This window comes from Ipomoea nil, unplaced genomic scaffold (assembly GCF_001879475.1).
Source record: "Ipomoea nil cultivar Tokyo-kokei standard unplaced genomic scaffold, Asagao_1.1 scaffold2167, whole genome shotgun sequence".
In the NCBI taxonomy this organism is placed as follows: Eukaryota; Viridiplantae; Streptophyta; class Magnoliopsida; order Solanales; family Convolvulaceae; genus Ipomoea; species Ipomoea nil.
Genome location: NW_017618595.1, coordinates 208,764 through 235,014, shown reverse-complemented (window position 1 = coordinate 235,014; position 26,251 = coordinate 208,764). Strand labels below are relative to the sequence as shown.

Below are 26,251 nucleotides of genomic sequence, written 5' to 3'. Positions count from 1 at the left end.
GGGTAGGGTGCTGCGGGTCCATGTTAATGCTATATGCATTGACCCTCATGTTCGGGGTATGCGATTGGTCTCGTGGCGCCATCAATGATGATGTGATATGAATGGTGATTCAATGATGATGTGATATGCATGGTGATGCAATGATGATGTGACATGAATGGTGATTGGATGATGATTGTTTGGAATTGGAAAGTGATCAGTGACCTGAGATGTGTATTCCTTGTGATGTTATCTCTACTTAAATGCCTATTGTTATTTGATGTGCTCATCCCTATTTGCTGAGTCTATTCTCGGTTTTAAAACTAGTGTCTCTTAAGTATATATCTTCCTGCTTCGAAATGATTTTCGTATATCTATATATATATCTATCTATAATGTATTTCAACGTGTTGGAGTGGGTTACCAGCATCTCTCGCTGAACAGATATATTTGGCTTTCAGGCACAGATGAGTAGGCATTGGAGCGCGCTAAATACTTGGAGCGTAGAATAGATAGTTTCCCTTTCGGCCTGCGTGCCATGCTTATGTACTGACATTATTGAGGATCTTAGTTAGTTAGCCTGTGCACCTGAGTTCTCTAGCTCAGATGTGGCATAGCACCCCGTACTCTTATGTTATGTTTTGGGATTTAATGAGAATTTACTCTTATTATATAAGTCTTAAAAGTTTTAAAATTCCGGGGTGTTACACTATGTGTTAGAAGGCATCCCACGATGCATATATACAATAGTATTAATTACAAGCAACCTGCATATAGGTGCCAATACTTGTTATGTGATCACCCGCCATTATCCATGATATGCAAAATAAAGATCCTAATCCTATTATTCCCCCCAGAATTTATTTGCCCCATAAGAAGCAAGAACCTTCCTACTAATTACTAACAATCTTTTCCTCAAAATCTGATTTTCGCTATTTGAATAATTGTTATATGATTTATGACTTTCCTGAATTGATGTGACAAATGTCTGGTTATACCACGATATTGAGTACGTGAATTTAATTGTTAATCATGCACTAGCTTAACATGTTGAATAATGCATATATGTGCTTTATAATAGTTATGTGGCTATCCGAACCTGCACCCGCGTGATATTTGCCTCTTATTTAGGTGCATAAATAATTATATGTTCGGTGCAACTGGTGATCTTATGTGTTAAATCATCCTAAATCAATCAAACAATGAACATGTCGTGTGTAAGACTTCTATGTTATGTTATCATGCATCCATAAGGTTTACATAATGTGGGTTGCATATTCATAACCTTACTATTCAGCGCATTTTGCTAGCATAATATTTAGGCTTAAACCCAGTAAATTTATATGTGCATATGTGTATATTTCCCATATAATATTTTCCTTATGTGCTACTATACTAATTCGGGCTCTTTACCCCAAAATGATTTCTAAGCTTTGGGGACGAAGATTCCTTTAAGGGGGGAGAGTGTAACACCCCGTGTTACGACATTCAATCCTGAATTAATTATTTAAGTAATTCTGTTAATAATAATTAAAAAGGATTTAATTTGATTAGGATTCCCTTTAATTAATTAATGTGGTCCACCATGGATTATGGACCCTTGCCTAAACTAGAGTTTTAAACCCATTAAAAATATAGAGGGTAAACCTTTTACTAGTCAGATTCTAATTAGGAATCCTAGACCTATATATCTATTAGGAATAAAGAAAGTAAGAATATATTATTCAGATTATGATTAGGATTCCTGATTCTATAAATAGGGAATTAGAAAGCAATTAGAAACCTTAACACCCATAGTTATATTACACGAAAATATTCCCGGGAGATTCCCCACCACCGAGCCTAGGGAGATCAAGCAAATGGAAATTTTAGAGAAGAACCTAAATAGCCAAGGGATAATTAATTAAGGCTGAGAGGTAACCCATGTCTCAACAAAACCTATTTTCTTCGCTATAATCTCCTTCCTTGGCCTCCCTCTATATTCTTGTGTCTTGATTGAATTCTTCTATGATAATTGTGTTATGTTCTTGACGATTGATAAGATGATTTATATGCTTTCTTGATAATCTTGATGATCTTGATGTTAAAGAGAAGTTCTTGATTATATTGTGATGTTTCTTGACGAATCTTGATACTTCTTGACGTTAAAAATAAAATATGTTCTTGATGATTTGGGTGGGATTAGAGCCCTAGGTTGGATTGGGAATTTGTATTGTGATGTTCTTGATTTATATCTGGGTGGAAATTCGCATGTTCGGGTGTTGTTTATATTTAGAAGTCATAATAGGATAAGTCCAACATGATTCTTGCTTTTGATCCGTTAATTACTTTTGTTAATTGCGTTTAAAAGTGTCTAAGCATGGTTTCGGGTTCCACGAAGGTTCCCGGGATGAGTATATGAGTAAAGAGCCAGTGGGGGGGTAGGTGGGAGTGGGGGAACCCACCACCTACCCGCTGCCCAAAAGGGCACTACCCGACAGCGGGCAGCCACCGGGCAGCCGACTGCCCGCAGGCAACCCGCTGCCCGGAACAGTGCCCTCCGGCGGGCAGCCGGCGGGTGACCCCCACCCACCGGCTACCCGCTGGTCCGTACCCCACCCCGGGTCTTTGGCATCCCCGTTTGATGTTCCCCGCTCCCCATGGTGTCCCAAAGGACCCCGTTTGTCGTGCCCGGGTCTAGTTTAATATTTTGGGTACCATTCGTAGGTTAAATGAGTCTTAGGAATTGCATGCTAGTGAATTGGTAACCCGTTGACCTAGGTGGAAGTTGTATGAACCCTTAAGACTATCCTTAGTATGTGAACGATCACACGTAAGTTTATTTATACGTCTTTCCCCTCCCAATGTGCTACTACGTGCTCCTATGTGTTATGTGTTGCATGATCCCCCATTTTGGTTATAGGTCAATTGGGTGATTCCCGGACTAAGGTTCGGAAGTTGGCTGAAGATCGAATGGATTGTTCCCGGACTAAGGTTCGGAAGTCGGTTGAAGACCGAATGGATTGTTCCCGGACTGAAGGTTCGAAAGTGGCTGAAGGCCAATGGATTGTTCCTGAGCTAAGGCCAAATTGATACACTTCTTGGGCTGCGGTCCAAATATGGGCCTCGGTGCTAGGACCCACCGGACCGAAACGCGCCAGGACGGTGTGTAGGGCCAATAAGTCGAGGAAGGCTGTAGTCCACCGACCTGAGTAATCAGGCGGTGTGTAGGGCTATGGCTGGCTGCGATCGACCAAATGGTGGGACAACGGTGTGTAGGGCCATAGTCTCAGAGGATCTTCGTCCACCGACTGAGTATAGCTCAGCGGTAAGCCAAGCTTGATCCGCTATGGTCCACCGACTGTGCGCATCAACGGTGTGTAGGGTCGTAAGTCCCCCCTTGTAAAGGAGATCACGGTCCACCGACTAGGTGCATCAGCGGTGTGTCGGATCGTGGTCCGACGTTGAGTTCGTCAGAGGTTCTCAAAGGGTTGGTTGCGATCAACTCCCCTCATACCGCGGTACTGAGGTAGGGTGCTACGGGGCCGTGTTAATGCTATAAGCATTAACCCTCATGTTCGGGGCATGCGATTGGTCCCGTGGCGCCATCAATGATTATGTTATATGAATGATGATGTGTTTGAATTGAAAAGTAATCTGTGACCTTAAGATGCGTATTCCTTATGATGTTAATTCTACTTAACTGATTATCCTTGATTAATGTGCTTGTCCCCATTTTGCTTTGTCTATTCCTGGTTTTAAAGCTAGAGTCTCTTAAGTATATATCTTCCTGCTTCAAAATGATTTTCGTATATCTATATATATCTACCTATAATGTATTTCAACTCGTTGGAGTGGGTTACTAGCATCTCTCGCTGAACAGATATATTTGGCTTTCAGGCACAGATGAGTAGACACCGGAGCGCGCTAGAGATCTGAAGCGTAGAGTAGCTAGTTTCCTTTTTCGGCCTGCATGCCGTGCTTATGTACTGACATTACTTTGAGGATTTTAGTTAGTTTGCCTGTGCACCTGAGTTCTCTAGCTCAGGTGTGGCATAGCACCCCGTACTCATATGTTTACTTTCGGAATTTAATGAGGATTTACCTTTATCATATAAGATTTAAAAGTTTCAAAATTTTGGGGTGTTACACAACCTTTCTTATATTTGGGCATCTAGGAGGGTAAGATCTAAGTTCATCTTGTGTTTTTGGTTTTATCTAAGGTGTCTTTTCTTAAAGATAGGATCTTTATGATCTTTTGGTATGTTCTTGAAGTGGGTTTGGAAGGTGAGCCTTGAGAGGAGCTTGTTGAGGTCTAAAGTGAAGTCTTTAGTCTACAAGAGGTAACCCATGCTCTACAAAACCAATTTTGCATACCTCTATGTGATTTCTTGGATTCTACATGTGTTTTGCTATGAAATGTGAGTGTTGATGCATGATCTTGTGAAAATGCATATCTAGAGCTTGTGTTTAGGGTTCTTTTGTGCCATTGCTTGGCATTTCCTTTGATTCAAGTCATTTTGTTGTATTTGGTGAGTTTTGGCATGTTTTGGACTTGAATTTGAGTTTGGAGATGAAAATCCACGAAGTGTTTTGTTGTGGTACAGGCTTGTACCCGCGGGCGGAACGACGGGTAGGAGGCCAACCCGCCGCCCACCCGCGGGGTAAATGTTGTGAGAAGGCTTGTACCCGCGGGCAGGACCACGGGTAGGGGCCTACCCGTGGGCCCACCCGCGGGGTACACTTCGATGTATGTTCGGGATTTTTTCCTCGTGATTTTTTTGACTCGGTATTTGGTCTTTTGACTTCCCGATGTTCTTTTGTGGAACTATTTGAGTGTCTTCTTGATGTTTCGTATGTCTAGAACTATATGGTAGGAATCCATGTAGGTTTTGGTGTCGTGAATCGTGCTAAGTGTTCAACATTGTGTTTCGTTGAACAGTGATGAGTCTCGTGTGTTCTTCGGAACTACCTTTGGTTTACCCGTTTGATAAGCATGCTAGTTCGGTGTTTAAATGCTAGCGTGTGTTTTGTTCGTACCTTCCGATTGGTTGATGATAACTTGTGTTATTCATCGTTGATGTTGTTGGGCTGTGATCCATTCCTTGATTGAGTATGGTTCATGTCTTCGTTGTGATCCGTTGATTGATTCCTGTTGTGGTGTGATGTGTGCGTGGCTTTACCTGGATTGCACGATTAGTGGTATGGGACACTAGTTACCAAGGTATTGCAGCGGTCCTCGTGGTGGCCGTGACGTGATTATGGAGTTGTGACCTTTGTATAAGGTTCACGTGATTCTTGGGTGGCATGTGTTGCCGTGTGTGTGTACGGTACCCTCGTGTACTATGAAATTGGTGGTCTCGTTGGTGGTCATTGGTGGGGGACGACGGTCCCAGGAGGGAAAACGTTGGACTTGGTTGTACAGGGGTCCTGGAGGTAATGGTTGGAAGAAGAAATAAGGTTGGGGGTAGCCATAAGGCTGGAACCGGGCATAAGGAAGGCATATCAACTCGTGATGGGTGATGTCACGAGAGCTTGTGTAGCCGTTGTTGTGAGTTCTCTTCTTGTGACGTGTGTATTCACAAGGGCATGTGTTGCCATCGGTCTTGTCTTTATCCTTTGTGTTGTGGTTTCGGGATGTGTTCCCGTATCCTTGTTGAGAGAGTGTTGAGTCTTGTGTTGACTATTCCTCTTGGTTTTTGACTTATATATATATATATATTCCGTTTCGAAAATGGTTTTACAAACTTATATCTTACCTATGTATGTTATTTCACAAGTATTGGTGGGTTACCAGCATTATTCGCTGACCGCGCGTCGTCCCATGTTTTATTGTGTTCTTTCAGGTGATGTCTAGATGAGTGCGCGGTCTAGTGCTTGCTAGTATAGCTTCTCCCTCTTTGTTTTGTGGCCTGTGTGCCAGTTTAGATGTAGCACTTTGAGGCTATGGCTTTAGATGTAAACATTGCAGATGTTGCCATAGCGTTCATCCTTTTGGTGAACGTGGCATAATACTCCATGTTTTGGACTATGTTTATCTAGTTATCTTTCAGTCTTCCGTTGTGTTTGTTGTTTAGCTCAGTTATCTGCATGTTTAAGGCTTTTAAATAGCTTGTTTTTAGGGGGTTACATATATATCTTAAGGTCAGTGGGAGCAAATTTATATTTTTGATTCTGTATGTCGATGACATTTTGCTTGCTACTAGTGATCTTGGTTTAATGCATGAGACCAAGCAATTTCTTTCTAAGAACTTTGAAATAAAAGATCACAATGAGTGTTAGATTGTCTCAGAAAGCATATATCAACAAAGTTCTAGAAAGATTTAGAATGTGGAGTTTGTGGCATGTTTTGTGGCCACAAATCATGGATTATGGTTGCGGAATTTTATTTCGGGACATGGAATTGTCGACAGTATTGCCAAGCCACTGAAAATTTATTGTGACAATGCCGTAGCAATCTTCTTTTCTAAAAAAATGACAAGTATACAAGTGGTGCTAAACGTACTGATTTGAAGTATCTTGCCGTTAAAGAAGATGTTCGGGAACGAAGAGTATCAATTAAACACATTAGCACTAGATTAATGATTGCAGACCCATTAACTAAAGCATTGCCACCAAAGGTAGTTCGTTAGCATGTTGAAAGAATGGCCGTTATTGGGAACTGCTAACATTATGTTAAGGTTGTGTTTTCATATATTTGATACTTAGAGCTCAATATAGTTTCATTTCTGTATTAAGTATCCTGTTTAGTTTATGAAGTATATATACATGAATGTTTTATGTTAAACAAGATTTTTCTTTGACAAAGACATTATCGTGGACCATCATGAAAAAGTTCATTATGAATCATATTGAGTTTGGAATTAATATTGTGATACATATAAGGGACTACGTTAAATTAGTGACGTATTACCGCCACGATACTTATTAATTTCTAACTTAACGATGACTTATGTTCTGACCAATATAATGAAGAATTAGCTCATACTATACATATTATGTAATAACAAGTTCATTATTAAAATTATGATTTATGAGCCAAGTGGGAGAATGTTAGAATAATATTAATTATTATTATTATTCTATGGTTCATTATAATTTATTGTGGCTCATAATTAAATATCTATTTATAATTTAATAATGAACCACAATAAATTATAATGAACCATAGAATAATAATAATAATTAATATTATTCTAACATATATAACCTGATTTATATACATACGGTAATCTATTATATATATATATATATCACGAGTTAAGAAAGTGAATCAATTTTAAGGTAATTGTAAACTACACGTACAAGCTAAACTTTATATTTTTTTCTCATTTATGTTAATAAACTAAGCTAGCGCTGTATTCGAAGAAACTGAGGGTGTTTTTGGTTGACAAGTTTAGCTCTAAGAAATGAGTATCAAACTCATTGGTATTATTTGGTTGGTAGGTTTTTAGAACACTATTATGTGTTTCAAATACCTCTATAATTAAAAAACTCATACTTAAATAAAATAAGGGTATCATCACTTTTCATTCTCTTGTTCCTTCTCATCCCTTTGATTAGTGTTTATAGATTTTTATTTTTATTTTTTGTTCATATTGGTGATTTGGATGTCTCTACATTAGAATCAATTATATTGATTTTGTGTTATATTTTTAAAATCTTTATTCCAATTATTGGATCATACATAACCAAACAACATTATTGATAATCATTCACATTTCACCCTACTACCAAAAATGCAAAATACTTTCACTAAAACTCATTACCATTACCAAGTATTTAATGCACATTCCCATTCCGATTCCCATGTGCCAACCAAACACACCCTGAATGTTTTTGTTACACAAATTTAATATTTGTACGTGCATAGAACACAAAATTAAAAATTATTTGTTGAAACACGATATATATGTTAAAGGATATCTGTGGTTGACACCTTTTGTTTCTGATTAGCTCTAGTTATACTCTTGTTGAATAGCATTGTTAGACGGGTTGTTACAACATCCTTCTCACTATCTGCTATCTTTACTCTCTTGTATGCTATTTAAAGCTAATTGTTTACGCCACTAAAGTCAGTCATGCAAATTCATAATCTATTATGGTATCACGAGCTTAGTTGATATATGTATAAAAATAGCTTAGAACGAAAACACAGAAATTGCATAACTTGAGACAAGAAAACGAAACACACAACATGTTGACACATATATATATGTAATAACAACCAAATCCAAACAACATGCATGCATGTTTGGATTATATTATTTGGGGGGACATTTATTTATTTAGATATATATATATATAACAGTGATGGAATTGAAGTTGAAGCAAGCAATGTTGGTTATTAGCAGCAAGGCTTGTTGCAGGTGCAGATGGGGTTGTAGGAACCGGTGCAGCTCCCATTGGAAAACCCCTCAGACTTGCAAACTGTATTGCAGTTGCCGTTGGCAAAAATACATACCCCTTTGAACGTTTGGCTCCGCGACGAGCACATTCTCGGACCCGCGGCCATTATTCCCATCCCTGCATGCACAATTAGATCGAGTATTTGGAGAAGATCGAGTTTCCAGATGAATAGTCAAGTATTTTCAAATGTATTTAGACCGTATCCCATATATACCATGTTAAAAAGAAGATAATATATATATATATATATATATATATATATATATATATATATATATATGAATTGGAGAAAGAGAGAGAGAGCAAACCAGAGGCCATGAAGAGCATCACCAAGAGTGAGACAGTTGCAAACAAACGAACTGAAGAAGAAGCAGCCATCGTATATATGTAGTTGAGAACAAAAGAGGGTTGAAATGGGAATGCTGTGACTATATCATTAGTAAGTGAAGTATTTATAAGTGACAATTTTGAGAATGGACCATGTTGACATCACTTATACCTCATGATGTGGCGTCATTAATCCATACAAAAAAAAGTTGTTAGGTTTATTTAGACTATTGACTTGTAACAACGAGGTTACAAAGTTGTTCCTCTCAATAGAAGTAACATATTAACTTTCTTGATTTGACTTGATCAACAATGAAAAACTTAAACGGATTTACTTCATAGTGATTCTTTGCTGACTAATTAGATTACAAAGTATGATTTTCTTCTTGTACACTCTAAACTAGTAACTGTGAGTTTTTGGTTATTAAAAAAATTTGTTATATGTAATTTCAAGGCCTGATATATAATTTTTTCCACATCTGTATTGATTAGTTTCGAGTATAGAAAATAATAATAATAATAATAATAATAATAATAATAAACGAGTATATGGTCCATCCTTTTTAAAAATTAGGTAATGTGAAATTGTCAACCTTTGTTTTTAGTTCATTTTGGTAATTAACATTCATAAAAATTACAATCCCTTTACATCAAAATATGTTTTAAACAAAACACTTCATCGGCTTTTTGTATAGTACCAAACCATCACTGTTATTACTCGATTGTTATTTAGTTAGGAATTCTTAACTTTGTTTTTGAATTTTGTTTACAATAAATTTGTATTTATTTAATATATGAATATGTCTATTGTGGAATGAGGCACTTCGATGACGGTCATGGGGGACTAATTCACAAATTATATCATGGATCAGGGTCTATCTTGTAATGTAGACCATGATTCAAAAATAACTTTCAAATTCTGTATCTGTAATTGACACATTCTGTACCTGTAGTTGATAATTTGTGTACAGGTTAACAGTAGGTACAAAATGTGTTAACGGAAGGTAAAGAATTTTTGTATCAAGATTCACACTATTATATGAACCCCGGTCCATGGTATTACAATTACGACCAATCTAGGTTGGGTAAATTGGGACTAATTAATTAATGACCTAACCTAGGTCCTTTTTTAAGGGAAGCCTAACTTCGTTATAACTAGTTTTGAGAAAATAATAACATTATCTTGTACTAATTGAATTTTATTATTTTTTATTGTTCTTTTCTTTTAGCTTTATAATTTTATTTCTCATTGATCATTTATTTAATCTAAAAACATAATAAGTGTGAACAAAAGTTATACCCCTCATTTATGTCCGTTTTTACCGTTAAGTTTTTTTGTACATTATGCTATAAAAGTTGTACATTAAAATTTTTTGGACAAACATACCCCTACCGTTATAACTTCCGTTATCTTTTTCACTATTGTTACCATGCACATGCATCCACCATATATTTTCTTATCTTCTTCATTAATAATAATATATACACATTATATATTTGAGTTATATGTCAATTATTACCTAAAATATAAATATCAAATTTATAAAAATGATTTACATTATTATTATTATTATTTAGAATAATTTAAATATCTAAAATCTAAATAAATTTAAAATTTTAATATAATGTACTAATATTGGGCACCTATTTTTTTGCGCATCGCGCATAAAAAAATACTAGTCGCATAATACATGATAATTTACTATGTGTTGTATAAGTTTAAATTAATAGTATAAATTAGTGTGAAATAGTCTTTTGAACTAAGATCTTGTTTGACAATTACCGGTTATGGTTAGCTCTTAGCGAATTATATTAACATATAATAATGGTACTATCTTTACTGATTTAGATGTTAACTTTCTCGCCTAATGTTAATATAATTCACTATTATCAAACACTAATTTCAGTGATTTGACAAATCTGCTCCAATTGGTCCTCGATTAGGCAGGGCAGGCAGTGCTATATATTGTCAAGCAAGTTCAATTTAATGGCTCCTCTCTATTTGGGTACAATTCTAGGCAATTCAGAAACACTTTGTATTCTCATTTCTTTCAAACTCCCTTTTCTCAAAGTCGAGTAAGAAATATGAAAGGTATGACAATGGTGTATCCCTATTCTCATAGATGAAGCACCAATTCTACCCAACTCATGACCAAGTTCAACATTAACTTTGACAATTTAATTCACATTGGCATCCATACAAGGAAGTTGAATCAAAATCTCTAGATGTATTTAATGTAGGAACCGTTGGTAGGAAAACAAATAATAATCAAAAATAAGATTATTAATTTCTAGAAAGAAGGGAAGAAAAGATGAAGAAATTTGGCTAGTTTTTGATGTTGGGTTTTTGCAAGAGTCGAGTGAGCACTCTTTCCTTAAAACCTTATTTGCCACCTCCTGTAGATGCTAGGAGCGTTGTGGCCTAGGCTTCCCAGGATAAAACTTGCTAGTGATTCAATGTTTGAGCATTCAAACAAGGAATCCGGCGAGCAAGACAAGCTATGAACACAGTAGGCAAAGAAAGGGAGTAGAAGCAGAATTTTGAGGCTGGAAAACAATGTTTCGTGTACAGTGGTAGTGCTGTCGTGTGTAAAAATCTGCTTCTCACTACCTCTCTTATATTGGGGTGAAGGAGCCAAAAGCTTTTAATGAGGCACTTTAAGGCACTCCCCACTACACCTTGTAACAGCAACATTTACCATGGGCTTCAATTCAAAAATAAAGATTGGAATTAATTCAAAGAATTAATTCCGTAACAGTAAGAATTGAACCCAACGGTCACAGAAAGCAGTACAGGTTCGTGTGGAAGTTTCGACCATCATGCCGAAACTGGAAGTTCCGGCCTTGGTGCCTTGTCTCGTCTCGGCCTCCTTTGGCCGAAACCACAGTTTCGGCCCATGGCCGAAACTACAAGTTTCGGCCAACCTAGTGACATTGTGTTGGAAAATGCCAATTTCCGGACGACAACATTCGTGCCCACAGGTGCCGGCGCACACGAGCTTGGGCTTGTATCAAGCCTTTTTCAATCTCTGCTAGTTGGAATTTGATTTGCACCCCCCCCCCCCCCCCCCCCCCCGCGCGAGAGAGCCTCTATGCTATACAATTCTACAAGCTTCAAAAGAGCTCTTGTATATAAGGGGGGAAAATCTTCATTCCAAAGCAATGTGGGACAAAAAGCTCACTTTTTCCCTTCATTTTCCAACTCAAATAGTCTACTTTGAGAATCAATATCTCATTCACCCATTATCCGTTTTGAGCGTACAATATATCAATCTCTTCGACTCACTACGAAGTATACGAATCCACTTTGACCCGACCCAAATCGGAAGTAGACCCCACTGATAATTGTACCACAAAATAGCCACTTAACATGCCTTTTTATGCCATTTTAAGCTATTTTTTCCAACAATCCCCCACATGAATGAAAAATTGATTTTCGGGGTATTTTGAAATCGGAAACAACTGTGTTCAAACGGATGATCCCTGCATAGGATAGGTAGGGAGTCACTATACCCTTTGAACCTTCCCTCGTAAAGACATGTTTACTCTACTAGCTGTACGGTAGAACGCGATGTCTTTGAACCGACTGCCGTTTGTGTAGACGATGACATATCTCACACAGGAATCTCCCAACCATGCTCTTGCTCTCACGAGTGTGCCCGTTTTGGTCGTGGGTCACCGTTCCTGGTTCTGCGAGAGTTTCTAAAGAATTGTGCCCAACAATTCTCCTTTGAAGCGACCCTCAATTCTCTCTAACATAGGTGATTCTTTCTCGAGTATCCCGCATACTCAAGAATCATTAAAGCATTAACATGCTAGCCTCTTGCGGGAGTCACTGTTTTAACGAGGAGTGGTAGGGAGTCCGAGACCTCCACAGTGACGCGCTCCGTTCCATAATTTAGTTGTCCCATTGAACCTAGGTGCTAGCTAGGTTGGGTATCCACTATAGAACTATTTAGTCCAAGGGCAGTAGACCCATTCCTCGTGTCAACTTCTCCACAACTTCTCTTCCTAACCCTTTGGTTAGCGGATCCGCTATATTGTCTTTTGACTTTACGTAGTCAATCGATCCGAGACAACACCAGTTGTGAGTAGTTGTCTAATGGTATTATGTCTACGACGCACGTGTCTAGACTTACCATTATACATATGACTCTGTACTCTCCCAATTGTGGCTTGACTATCGCAATGCACACATATTGGAGGTACCGGTCTTTCCCAATTAGGAATATCCTCTATAAAATGGCGTAGCCATTCAGCCTCTTCACAACCTTTGTCCAAGGCTATCAGCTCAGATTCCATCGTGGATCTAGCTATCACTGTTTGCTTAGAGGATTTCCATGCAACGGCTGCACCGGCTAGTGTAAACACGTAGCCACTCGTGGACTTAGAGTCCTTAGTATCAGATATCCAATTCGCGTCGCTATACCCTTCAAGTACAGCGGGATATCTCCCGTAGTGCAGTCCAAGATCACGAGTATACCTCAAGTATCTCATAACCTCAAGTTGTAACATATTTTACAATTCTCTTTTTCTTAATCAACATGGTCATCGGATTGTTGAACCTAAACTCTCACCTTGATCTTTCCCTTTGAATCGAACCTCATTCTTGTATTCCCCGCTCCTAGCGATTCTGTGCAAGCTGGCAACCTTATTTCCTAAGTTGCAACTTTGATGACTTTGATCCTACTCCTAAGTAACGTGGTCCTTGAGTTTCTGAACCTTAAAACCCTTCACCTAATCCTTTCCGTTGTACCGAACCTCTTCTTTTAAGCCTTTTTTCCCCAGAGTTTCCTTTCTCCTTTGTTACCGTTCTTGTTTTGGACCTTTCGACCCAACCGAAGCCTTGAAGTTTTCAAGTGTTGCCTTGCTGTGAGTTGTGGTTGTGTGCTAATGCAAGTGTTAAGTCGGTAGCCTGCATCGAGTTTACCCTAGAGCCGGAGAGAAGGACATCCAACTCGTGTTTTGGATCCAGCAGTTGAAGCCTTTGTCGGAAGTGGCAGATCAAGTTCACGCAGATGCCGAGCCCAAGTTAAGTAGTGGGGTTACCTTGTTTCCTTTGGTTGAAGAAGTCAGCAGAGATCAGTTTAAGATGCAACCCTGGTTCTGTGATCCCGAGTGATCTAGTTTAGGGTTCTTGTGGTGTTAGTTTCTGTTTGTGGTTTGTTCCTTAGCTGAGTCGTCTCGTTTTGAGTAGATCGTTGGCTAGTTTTGAGCAGGGGTTAGGCTCGGTGTGAAGTTAGCTTTCCTATCCGGTAAATCTTTTATCTATCACCTTATCTTTCTTTCTTGTCTTATCTTTGTGAACCTTCAACCTATCTCTAAGTCTTGTCTCTCGTTTTGTTAACCGATGGTTTTGGTGTCGAAATTCGTTGTGTCCAAGCCTATCATTCTTACTACCTTAATTCAAACCCTTGTTTCCTCTAACTCTGGTTAGTGGCGAACACCTTTATTGCTTAAAACCTCGTTTGCAACTCATCTCTTAAACCTTGTCACCCGTTTCGCAAATCGACCATTTTGTTGTGGTAGCTTGTTTCTTCCTTCGTTTGCTGTTGCCACTCTGTTGTTGTCGCTTTTCGGCTGTGCTTAGTTGTTCTCTATTGTTTGTCGTGGTTGTTAGCTTGTAGTTTGGGTAGTTGTTTTAGTGGCTTTGCTTTCATGAAGACGCAGTTTGTTGCCGTGCACCAAAGGCTGGATCAGATTGAAGCCAGTTCAAGCCGTAGAGGAGAAGATGATGAAGAGTCCGAGGAGTCGGAGAGTGAGTCCTTCTAGAATGAAGATGTGGTTACCCTGTTCGCCTTTTCTTTGTTGTTGTTTTCTTCTTAGCCATTGTTTGTTTGGTAGTAGTTTGCTGTTTGCCTTGTATGCTTGTTTTTGCTTGTTGCTTTGTTGTTTAGTTAGCCTAGTAGTTGGTGTTGGTTGCCTAGTTCTTAGTTGTTGACTAGAAGTCGGTGTTTGGGTTGAAGCTAGAGTCCTTGATGCTCCATTTATCCGTTTGTTAAACTCTTGCCAATCCTTGATTTGAAATGCATTCTTTCTTGCTTTGGAATACTTCATTGCCTTGGAATCTTGTGAAGTCTTTTGGAGTCTTTGACCAAAAGAGTTGTTCTTAAACCTCTTGTCACAATGTTCTTTCTTTTTCATCGTTTGCCTTTAATTCGTCGTACCCAAGCTTCGGGGACGAAGCTTCTTTGAAGGGGGAGAGGATGTGACACCCCGAAATCCAAATCCAATTAAGAGATTAATTGAGTAATTAATCCTATTTTAATTTGTAATTTAATTCCTTAAATTCCTGAAATTTAATAGTTGGGGACTAGTAATTGACTAGTCAACCCCAAAGTCAAAGTTGTACCTTAAGCTTTGTAAGGAGTTCCCTTGTTCCTTACACTTCCTTATGTTAGTAAGGTTATTCTTGACCTTTCACTTGGTGTTAGTATTGTAACCTAACCTAGTAGACCATCTTCATTCTTTCCTTACACTTTCTAAAAATCAAGCTCCACCTTCTCTCTAAAAGGTGAGTAGCTTTTCTTCCAAGCCAAGTTGGAGCCTTCCCAAAACCCCAAGAGTTGCTTCCAAGATTCAACACGTAACACCCCGTGTTATGACCTTCAATCTCGAATTAATTATTTAATTAATTCTGTTAATAATAATTAAAAAAGATTTAATTTGATTAGGATTCCCTTTAATTAATTAATGTGGTCCACCATGGATTATGGACCCTTGCCTAAACTAGAGTTTTAAGCCCATTAGAAATAAAGTGGGTAAACCTTTTACTAGTCAGATTCTAATTAGGAATCCTAGACCAATATATCTATTAGGAATAAAGAAAGTAAGCCTATATTATTCAGATTATGATTAGGATTCCTTATTCTATAAATAGGGGATTAGAAAGCAATTACAAACCTTACCACCCATAGCTATATGAGTCTTGACAAATCTTGATACTTCTTGACGTTAAAAATAAAATATGTTCTTGATGATTTGGGTGGGATTAGAGCCCTAGGTTGGATTGGGAATTTGTATTGTGATGTTCTTGATTTATATCTGGGTGGGAATTCGCATGTTCGGGTGTTGTTTATATTTAGAAGTCATAATAGGATAAGTCCTACATGATTCTTGCTTTTGATCCGTTAATTGCAGAAGTGTCTAAGCATGGTTTCGGGTTCCACGAAGGTTCCCGGGACGAGTATATGAGTAAAGAGTCAGTGGGGGGTAGGTGGGGGTGGGGGGAACCCACCACTTACCCGCTGCCCAAAGGGGTACTGCCCGGCAGCGGGCAGCCGACTGCCCGCTGGCAACCCGCTGCCCGGAACAGTGCCCTCCGCGGGCAGCCGGCGGGTGACCCCCACCCACCGACTACCCGCTGGTCCGTACCCCACCCCGGGTCTTTAGCCTCCCCGTTTGATGTTCCCCGCTCCCCATGGTGTCCCAACGGACCCCGTTTGTCATGCCCGGGTCTAGTTTGATAGTTCGGGTACCACTCGTAGGTTAAATGAGTCTTAGGAATTGCATGCTAGTGAATTGGTAACCCGTTGACCTAGGTGGAAGTTGTATGAACCCTTAGGACTATCCTTAGTATGTGAACGATCACACGTAAGTTTATTTATATGTCTTTCCCCTCCCAATGTGCTGCTACGTGCTCCTATGTGTAATGTGTTGCATGATCCTCCATTTTGGTTATAGGCCAATTGGGTGATTGCCGGACTAAGGTTCGGAAGTCGGCTGAAGGTCGAATTGATTGTTCCCGGACTAAGGTTCGGAAGTCGGTTGAAGACCAAATGGATTGTTCCCGGACTAAAGGTTCGAAAGTGGCTGAAGGCCAATGGATTGTTCCTGAGCTAAGGGTCAGAAGTGGCTAAGGCCAAATTGATACACTTCTTGGGCTGCGGTCCAAATATGGGCCTCGGTACTATGACCCACCGTACCTGAACGCGCCAGGACGGTGTGTAGGGCCAATAAGCCGAGGAAGGCTGTAGTCCACCGACCTGAGTAATTAGGCGATGTGTAGGGCTACGGCTGGCTGCGATCCACCGAATGGTGGGACAGCGGTGTGTAGGGCCATAGTCTCCGAGGATCTTCGTCCACCGACTGAGTATAGCTCAGAGGTAAGCCGGGCTTGATCCGCTATGGTCCACCGACTGTGCGCATCGACGGTGTGTAGGGTCGTAAGTCCCCACTTGTAAAGGGGATCACGGTCCACCGACTGGGTGCGTCAACGGTGTGTCGGATCGTGGTCCGACGTTGAGTTCGTCAGCTGTTCTCAAAGGGTTGGTTGCGATCAACTCCCCTCATACCACGGTACTGAGGTAAGGTGTTGCGGGGCCGTGTTAATGCTATAGGCATTAACCCTCATGTTCGGGGCATGCGATTGGTCCCGTGGCGCCATCAATGATTATGTGATATGAATGATGCTTGAATGATGATGTGTTTGAATTGAAAAGTAATCTGTGACCTTAAGATGCATATTCCTTATGATGTTAACTCTACTTAACTGATTATCCTTGATTAATGTGCTTGTCCCCATTTTGCTTTGTCTATTCCTGGTTTTAAAGCTAGAGTCTCTTAAGTATATATCTTCCTGCTTCAAAATGATTTTCGTATATCTATATATATCTACCTATATTGTATTTCAACGCGTTGGAGTGGGTTACCAGCATATCTCGTTGAACAGATATATTTGGCTTTCAGGCACAGATGAGTAGACACCGGAGCGCGCTAGAGATTTGAAGCGTAGAGCTAGTTTCCTTTTTCGGCCTGCGTGCCGTGCTTATGTACTGACATTACTTTGAGGATTTTAGTTAGTTTGCCTGTGCACCTGAGTTCTCTAGCTCAGGTGTGGCATAGCACCCCGTACTCTTATGTTTACTTTCGGAATTTAATGAGGATTTACCTTTATCATATAAGATTTAAAAGTTTCAAAATTTCTGGGTGTTACAGTTGGTATTAGAGCCTAAGTTCGACCCTAAGACAATGCCTTTAAGATAAGACTTTAAGACATTAGGCTTGAACTTTAGAATGATAAGCTTAAACTTCAGATGTTTAGGAACTTAGGATATAGGGATCTTAGGACGCGCAGTGAGATCGTAAGTTCATCACTTTTTCTCACATACTTGTTCTTCATCCCTTATGCTTGCCCTAAAAGTTGAGACATCCTTGCATACTATTACCTGCCTTGTTGCATATCACTGTTTGATTACTGACAATTTACTTTGACATACTAAAACTTGATAAACTGTCAAATTTTGTTTAAATACCATACTTGTTTATTTGCCTGAACATGAAAGCTGGTTTATGTTCCTAATTGACTTGTTTATAGACCAAGTCAGGAATTAATTGCATATTGTTGTTTAACTATTTGATCAAACGTGTGTTATTTGGATATTTGTTATTTGATAAGTATTTTGGAAATTGTAATTGGTAATTTTATTCGGCATATAATAGCTCAATCATCCTAATCATAATTGACCAATTACTTTGACAATTAACTTACTAATAGCACGACAAGTACTTACATAAGTTTGCATGGAGGAAAATTGTGGGAACGTAGCTTTAATTAAAAAGGGGGAGGATGGGGTGCGTGATCCTTATGATATCTCGTTGAATGCCTCCCGTGTTCCTTGTTAGTATCATAATATGATTCCTTAAGATTTTCCACGCATTTAAGTCCCTTTTATTGTTCATATGAGTATAGAATTGTTTGGGCTTAAATCTGTGCATCCTCGGGACTTTTCCGAAGTGATTCTTTCTTCGCCGTCACATTCCAGTGGGGCCTTGGCAGGAGGTCGACCGCCCACCACGTGCCCACTGCCACGTTCCAGTGGGGACTTGACAGGCGGTCGACCGCCCACCCCGCGCCCACTGGTACAGTATGTTTTCTTAACTTCTCATTTTATTGATCCATTGTGCATTTGTGTGTCTTCTTTGATACTTCTTTTGTGTCTAACATGTAAATAACAATCTAATGCTTGAACATAAAAGTCGAATTATCTATCTAATTAATTCGTTTATAAATTACATAGAGAATATAGGGACTAATTCTATTTCTAGAAATCTAAATCCTCGGACACCTTGCACATTAAGATTTGACCCGAAAGACAATCCGAGTGAAACCGGGAGAAACCCGAGGAACCTAAACCAAGTGGTCATCTAGAAATTATCCTTGGGAAAATATATTGCGTCCCCAAAACAATCTTAACACTATCCCACTAGACCTTGGTCCATGTTGCATAATAGACCCCAAGCTTCCAATAGCTTGTTTAGAACCCTTGACCTCTAAGATAAGGACCCCCTAAAACAAACCCTTATACATAAATAGGTATAGCACTAATACTCTAAATATATTCCCCCAAACTTCTATTATAATATATATATACACGTTCCTAAGGTGTGTAGTAAATCCCAATTACATTTGTATGCTACACTTCCACGCAAATTATTATTATTATTATTATTATTATTATTATTATTATTATTATTATTATTATTACACCCCAACCCTAATCACCTTGCCTAATCCTTCCATGGTTGCGTCACATACGGTACGTCCTTATATGCTTATATATATATATATATATATATATATATATATATATATATATATATATATATATATATATATATATATATATATATATATATATATATATATATATGTAAACTTGTGAGCCTATAGAACATCCTCCCTTATTCATATGTATTCATACAAATTGTTACAGTCATATTATATATATACAATAATATCCCTAGCCCCAAACCATACACATGTACCCTAGCTATAATAATCTTAAATGCATCTATGAGTTTGCACTTAGCATATCCTAATCCTGAAGTATCATTCCATGCAAATTACATCACTCTTATATATATATACATACACATACCCTGAGATAGCCCTAATGCTGTTTTTCCCCCCTCGCATGACCCCCCTGTTACCACTCCTAGCTACCCTAAATAATTAAAAAAACTTTAGCCTCACCATCGGGTCATCAATTAATTTATGAATTAGCAATCAAGGGTCTCCAATTCTAAGTTGTTTAAGTATTCAGGAATTCTTGAGGTAAGAGTTATGCCTGCCTAAAAACTATTTACCACTGAGATAAAACTAATTTCCCTAAGTACTTGCGTGATCAAATTCTATCAAGATTCCTCAAGATAAACATTTTATCATTTGAAAACTTATGCTATTTTACTCGTAATTATTAAGGAATATTTGTGTGCGAATTACTTGCTACAATTATACGTGGAATGAAATTTATATTTTCATATGTAATGCACATAGCTCGCATGTTTATGTCAAAACGCACACTTACACGCATTCATGTATATATACAAAGCATGTTAGACAAAACTATATGTAACACCCCGTGTTATGACACCTAAATTAGAACTAATCTAATTATCCCCCACCCCAAAAAGGGAATTAAAATCCATTAAATGACTAAAGAGGGGTCCACTATGGAGCATGGGCCCTGAGCCCTAAAACCAAACCCCTAGTCCCATAGGAATTAGAATTAACAAGCCCATACCACCTAGACCCTAATTAGGAATCTTAGGTATATAAATAGGGACATAGGAGACACCTAGATCTAACACCACAAATAATCTCTCACCACACAAGAAGTTCCAAGAATCCCCTTAGGAGAAATCAAGAATGGAGAAATCTTAAAGAAAGACCCTTCATAGCCAAGGAAATTAATTAAGGCTAAGAGGTAACCCATGTCTCAACAAAACCTATTTTCTTCGCTATAATCTCCTTCCTTGGCCTCCTTCTATATATGTGTGTCTTGAGTAATTCCTCCATGTTAATTGTGATATATTCTTGATGATTGATAGGATGATTTGTGTGTATTCTTGATATTCTTGATGGTCTTGATGATGAAAAGATATTCTTGATGTTGATATAATGATTCTTGACAAATCTGGATATTTCTTGATGTTAAAGATAAAATTGGGATTTTGATGATTCGGGAGGGATTAGAGCCATAGGATGAATTGGGAATTTGTGTTATAATGTTCTTGAATTATATTTGGGGGGAAATTCACATGTTCGGGTGTTGTTTATATTTAGAAGTCGTGATAGGATGAGTTATATGTGATTTATGCTTTTGATCCGTTAATTGACTACGTGGTGTCGTTAATTGCGTTTAAAAGTGTCTAAGCATGGTTTCGGGTTCCACAAAGGATCCCGGGACGAAATATTGATGAATGAGTCAGTGGGGGGTAGGTGGGGGTAGGGGTACCCACCACCTACCCGCTGCCCGAAGATCACCGCCGGGCAGCGGGCAGGCGTCCGCCCGCCGGCAACCCGCTGCCGGGCAGTGATCTCTGGCGGGTAGCCGGCCGGTGATCCCTCACCCACCGACTACCCGCTGGTTCGGGACTCCTCCCGGGTCTCCGGCTTCCCCGTTTGATGTCCCCCATTCCCCGTGGCGTCCCAACGGACCCCGTTTATCGTGCCTGAGTCTAATTTGATGTTTCGGGCACCGTTCGTAGGATAAGTGAAACTTAGGAATTGCATGTTAGTTGAATTGGTAGCCCGTTGACCTAGGTGGAAGTGATATGAACCCCTTAGGAATATTCTTAGTATGTGAATGATCACACGTAAGCTTATTTATATGTCTCCCCCTTCCCAATGTGCTATTATGTGTTATAATGTGTTATGTGATGCATGATTCCCCAATTTGGTTGCGATCAAATTGGCTATACGGGCAGTTGGATGGGTTGAGAACCATACCAACTGTTAACCAGGCCGGTTGCGATCGGTCAGGTATATAAATATTATATAGGACTGCGGTCCACTGTTTGGCTAATTATGAGTTGCGGTTCATTCTCCTAGCTTCGGTCAGTGATTCACTTCTTGGGCTGCGGTCCACATGGGCCTCGGTGCTATGACCCACCGGACCTGAACGCGCCAGGACGGTGTGTAGGGCCAATAAGCCGAGGAAGGCTGTAGTCCACCGATCCGAGTAATCGGGGTGGTGTGTAGGGTTACGGCTGGCTGCGACCCACCGAGCGACGGGACGACGGTGTGTAGGGCCATAGTCTCCGAGGATCTTCGCCCACCGACTGAGTATAGCTCCGCGGTGTGTCGGGCTTGATCCGCTATGGTCCACCGGTGTACCCATCGGCGGTGTGTAGGGTCGTAAGTGCCCCCTTGAAAAGGGGATCGCGGTCCACCGACTGGGTGCGTCAGCGGTATGTAGGATCGTGGTCCGACGTTGAGTTCGTCAACGGTTCTCAAAGGGTTGGTTGCGATCAACTCCCCTCGTACCGCGGTACTGGGTAGGGTGCTGCGGGTCCATGTTAATGCTATATGCATTGACCCTCATGTTCGGGGTATGCGATTGGTCTCGTGGCGCCATCAATGATGATGTGATATGAATGGTGATTCAATGATGATGTGATATGCATGGTGATGCAATGATGATGTGACATGAATGGTGATTGGATGATGATTGTTTGGAATTGGAAAGTGATCAGTGACCTGAGATGTGTATTCCTTGTGATGTTATCTCTACTTAAATGCCTATTGTTATTTGATGTGCTCATCCCTATTTGCTGAGTCTATTCTCGGTTTTAAAACTAATGTCTCTTAAGTATATATCTTCCTGCTTCGAAATGATTTTCGTATATCTATATATATATATATGTATCTATAATGTATTTCAACGTGTTGGAGTGGGTTACCAGCATCTCTCGCTGAACAGATATATTTGGCTTTCAGGCACAGATGAGTAGGCATTGGAGCGCGCTAAATACTTGGAGCGTAGAATAGATAGTTTCCCTTTCGGCCTGCGTGCCATGCTTATGTACTGACATTATTGAGGATCTTAGTTAGTTAGCCTGTGCACCTGAGTTCTCTAGCTCAGATGTGGCATAGCACCCCGTACTCTTATGTTATGTTTTGGGATTTAATGAGAATTTACTCTTATTATATAAGTCTTAAAAGTTTTAAAATTCTGGGGTGTTACACTATGTGTTAGAAGGCATCCCACGATGCATATATTAATTACAAGCAACCTGCATATAGGTGTCAATACTTGTTATGTGATCACCCGCCATTATCCATGATATGCAAAATAAAGATCCTAATCCTATTATTCCCCCCAGAATTTATTTGCCCCATAAGAAGCAAGAACCTTCCTACTAATTACTAACAATCTTTTCCTCAAAATCTGATTTTCGCTATTTGAATAATTGTTATATGATTTATGACTTTCCTGAATTGATGTGACAAATGTCTGGTTATACCACGATATTGAGTACGTGAATTTAATTGTTAATCATGCACTAGCTTAACATGTTGAATAATGCATATATGTGCTTTATAATAGTTATGTGGCTATCCGAACCTGCACCCGCGTGATATTTGCCTCTTATTTAGGTGCATAAATAATTATATGTTCGGTGCAACTGGTGATCTTATGTGTATATTTCCCATATAATATTTTCCTTATGTGCTACTATACTAATTCGGGCTCTTTTCCCCAAAATGATTTCTAAGCTTTGGGGACGAAGATTCCTGTAAGGGGGGAGAGTGTAACACCCCGTGTTACGACCTTCAATCCTGAATTAATTATTTAAGTAATTCTGTTAATAATAATTAAAAAGGATTTAATTTGATTAGGATTCCCTTTAATTAATTAATGTGGTCCACCATGGATTATGGACCCTTGCCTAAACTAGAGTTTTAAACCCATTAAAAATATAGAGGGTAAACCTTTTACTAGTCAGATTCTAATTAGGAATCCTAGACCTATATATCTATTAGGAATAAAGAAAGTAAGAATATATTATTCAGATTATGATTAGGATTCCAGATTCTATAAATAGGGGATTAGAAAGCAATTAGAAACCTTAACACCCATAGTTATATTACACGAAAATATTCCCGGGAGATTCCCCACCACCGAGCCTAGGGAGATCAAGCAAATGGAAATCTTAGAGAAGAACCTTAATAGCCAAGGGAGAATTAATTAAGGCTGAGAGGTAACCCATGTCTCAACAAAACCTATTTTCTTCGTTATAATCTCCTTCCTTGGCCTCCCTCTATATTCTTGTGTCTTGATTGAATTCTTCTATGATAATTGTGTTATGTTCTTGACGATTGATAAGATGATTTATATGCTTTCTTGATAATCTTGATGATCTTGATGTTAAAGAGAAGTTCTTGATTATATTGTGATGATTCTTGACGAATCTTGATACTTCTTGACGTTAAAAATAAAATATGTTCTTGATGATTTGGGTGGGATTAGAGCCCTAGGTTGGATTGGGAATTTGTATTGTGATGTTCTTGATTTATATCTGGGTGGAAATTCGCATGTTCGGGTGTTGTTTATATTTAGAAGTCATAATAGGATAAGTCCAACATGATTCTTGCTTTTGATCCGTTAATTACTTTTGTTAATTGCGTTTAAAAGTGTCTAAGCATGGTTTCGGGTTCCACGAAGGTTCCCGGGATGAGTATATGAGTAAAGGGCCAGTGGGGGGGTAGGTGGGAGTGGGGGAACCCACCACCTACCCGCTGCCCAAAAGGGCACTGCCCGGCAGCGGGCAGCCATCGGGCAGCCGACTGCCCGCAGGCAACCCGCTGCCCGGAACAGTGCCCTCCGGCGGGCAGCCGGCGGGTGACCCCCACCCACCGGCTACCCGCTGGTCCGTACCCCACCTCGGGTCTTTGGCCTCCCCGTTTGATGTTCCCCGCTCCCCATGGTGTCCCAAAGGACCCCGTTTGTCGTGCCCGGGTCTAGTTTAATATTTTTGGTACCATTCATAGGTTAAATGAGTCTTAGGAATTGCATGCTAGTGAATTGGTAACCCGTTGACCTAGGTGGAAGTTGTATGAGCCCTTAGGACTATCCTTAGTATGTGAACGATCACACGTAAGTTTATTTATACGTCTTTCCCCTCCCAATGTGCTACTACGTGCTCCTATGTGTTATGTGTTGCATGATCCCCCATTTTGGTTATAGGTCAATTGGGTGATTCCCGGACTAAGGTTCGGAAGTTTGCTGAAGATCGAATGGATTGTTCCCGGACTAAGGTTCGGAAGTCGGTTGAAGACCGAATGGATTGTTCCCGGACTGAAGGTTCGAAAGTGGCTGAAGGCCAATGGATTGTTCCTGAGCTAAGGCCAAATTGATACACTTCTTGGGCTGCGGTCCAAATATGGGCCTCGGTGCTAGGACCCACCGGACCGAAACGCGCCAGGACGGTGTGTAGGGCCAATAAGTCGAGGAAGGCTGTAGTCCACCGACCTGAGTAATCAGGCGGTGTGTAGGGCTATGGCTGGCTGCGATCGACCAAATGGTGGGACAACGGTGTGTAGGGCCATAGTCTTAGAGGATCTTCGTCCACGGACTGAGTATAGCTAAGCGGTAAGCCAGGCTTGATCCGCTATGGTCCACCGACTGTGCGCATCGACGGTGTGTAGGGTCGTAAGTACCCCCTTGTAAAGGAGATCACGGTCCACCGACTAGGTGCATCAGCGGTGTGTCGGATCGTGGTCCGACGTTGAGTTCGTCAGCGGTTCTCAAAGGGTTGGTTGCGATCAACTCCCCTCATACCGCGGTACTGAGGTAGGGTGCTACGGGGCCGTGTTAATGCTATAAGCATTAACCCTCATGTTCGGGGCATGCGATTGGTCCCGTGGCGCCATCAATGATTATGTGATGTGAATGTTGCTTGAATGATGATGTGTTTGAATTGAAAAGTAATCTGTGACCTTAAGATGCGTATTCCTTATGATGTTAATTCTACTTAACTGATTATCCTTGATTAATGTGCTTGTCCCCATTTTGCTTTGTCTATTCCTGGTTTTAAAGCTAGAGTCTCTTAAGTATATATCTTCCTGCTTCAAAATGATTTTCGTATATCTATATATATCTACCTATAATGTATTTCAACTCGTTGGAGTGGGTTACCAGCATCTCTCGCTGAACAGATATATTTGGCTTTCAGGCACAGATGAGTAGACACCGGAGCGCGCTAGAGATCTGAAGTGTAGAGTAGCTAGTTTCCTTTTTCGGCCTGCATGCCGTGCTTATGTACTGACATTACTTTGAGGATTTTAGTTAGTTTGCTTGTGCACCTGAGTTCTCTAGCTCAGGTGTGGCATAGCACCCCGTACTCATATGTTTACTTTCGGAATTTAATGAGGATTTACCTTTATCATATAAGATTTAAAAGTTTCAAAATTTTGGGGTGTTACACAACCTTTCTTATATTTGGGCATCTAGGAGGGTAAGATCTAAGTTCATCTTGTGTTTTTGGTTTTATCTAAGGTGTCTTTTCTTAAATATAGGATCTTTATGATCTTTTGGTATGTTCTTGAAGTGGGTTTGGAAGGTGAGCCTTGAGAGGAGCTTGTTGAGGTCTAAAGTGAAGTCTTTAGTCTACAAGAGGTAACCCATGCTCTACAAAACCAATTTTGCTTACCTCTATGTGATTTCTTGTATTCTACATGTGTTTTGCTATGAAATGTGAGTGTTGATGCATTATCTTGTGAAAATGCATATCTAGAGCTTGTGTTTAGGGTTCTTTTGTGCCATTGCTT

The 26,251-nt window shown here is 39.8% G+C and overlaps 1 long non-coding RNA gene across 1 annotated transcript; it reads right to left on the bottom strand.

Moving 5' to 3' along the window:
* Nucleotides 1–8,433: 8,433 nt before the first annotated feature.
* LOC109150032 lies at nucleotides 8,434–8,776 on the bottom strand. Its single transcript, XR_002049072.1, has 2 exons — nucleotides 8,676–8,776; nucleotides 8,434–8,484 (listed from the first exon to the last, which is right to left on the bottom strand). It is a non-coding gene; the product is annotated as an uncharacterized LOC109150032 (long non-coding RNA).
* Nucleotides 8,777–26,251: the final 17,475 nt, after the last annotated feature.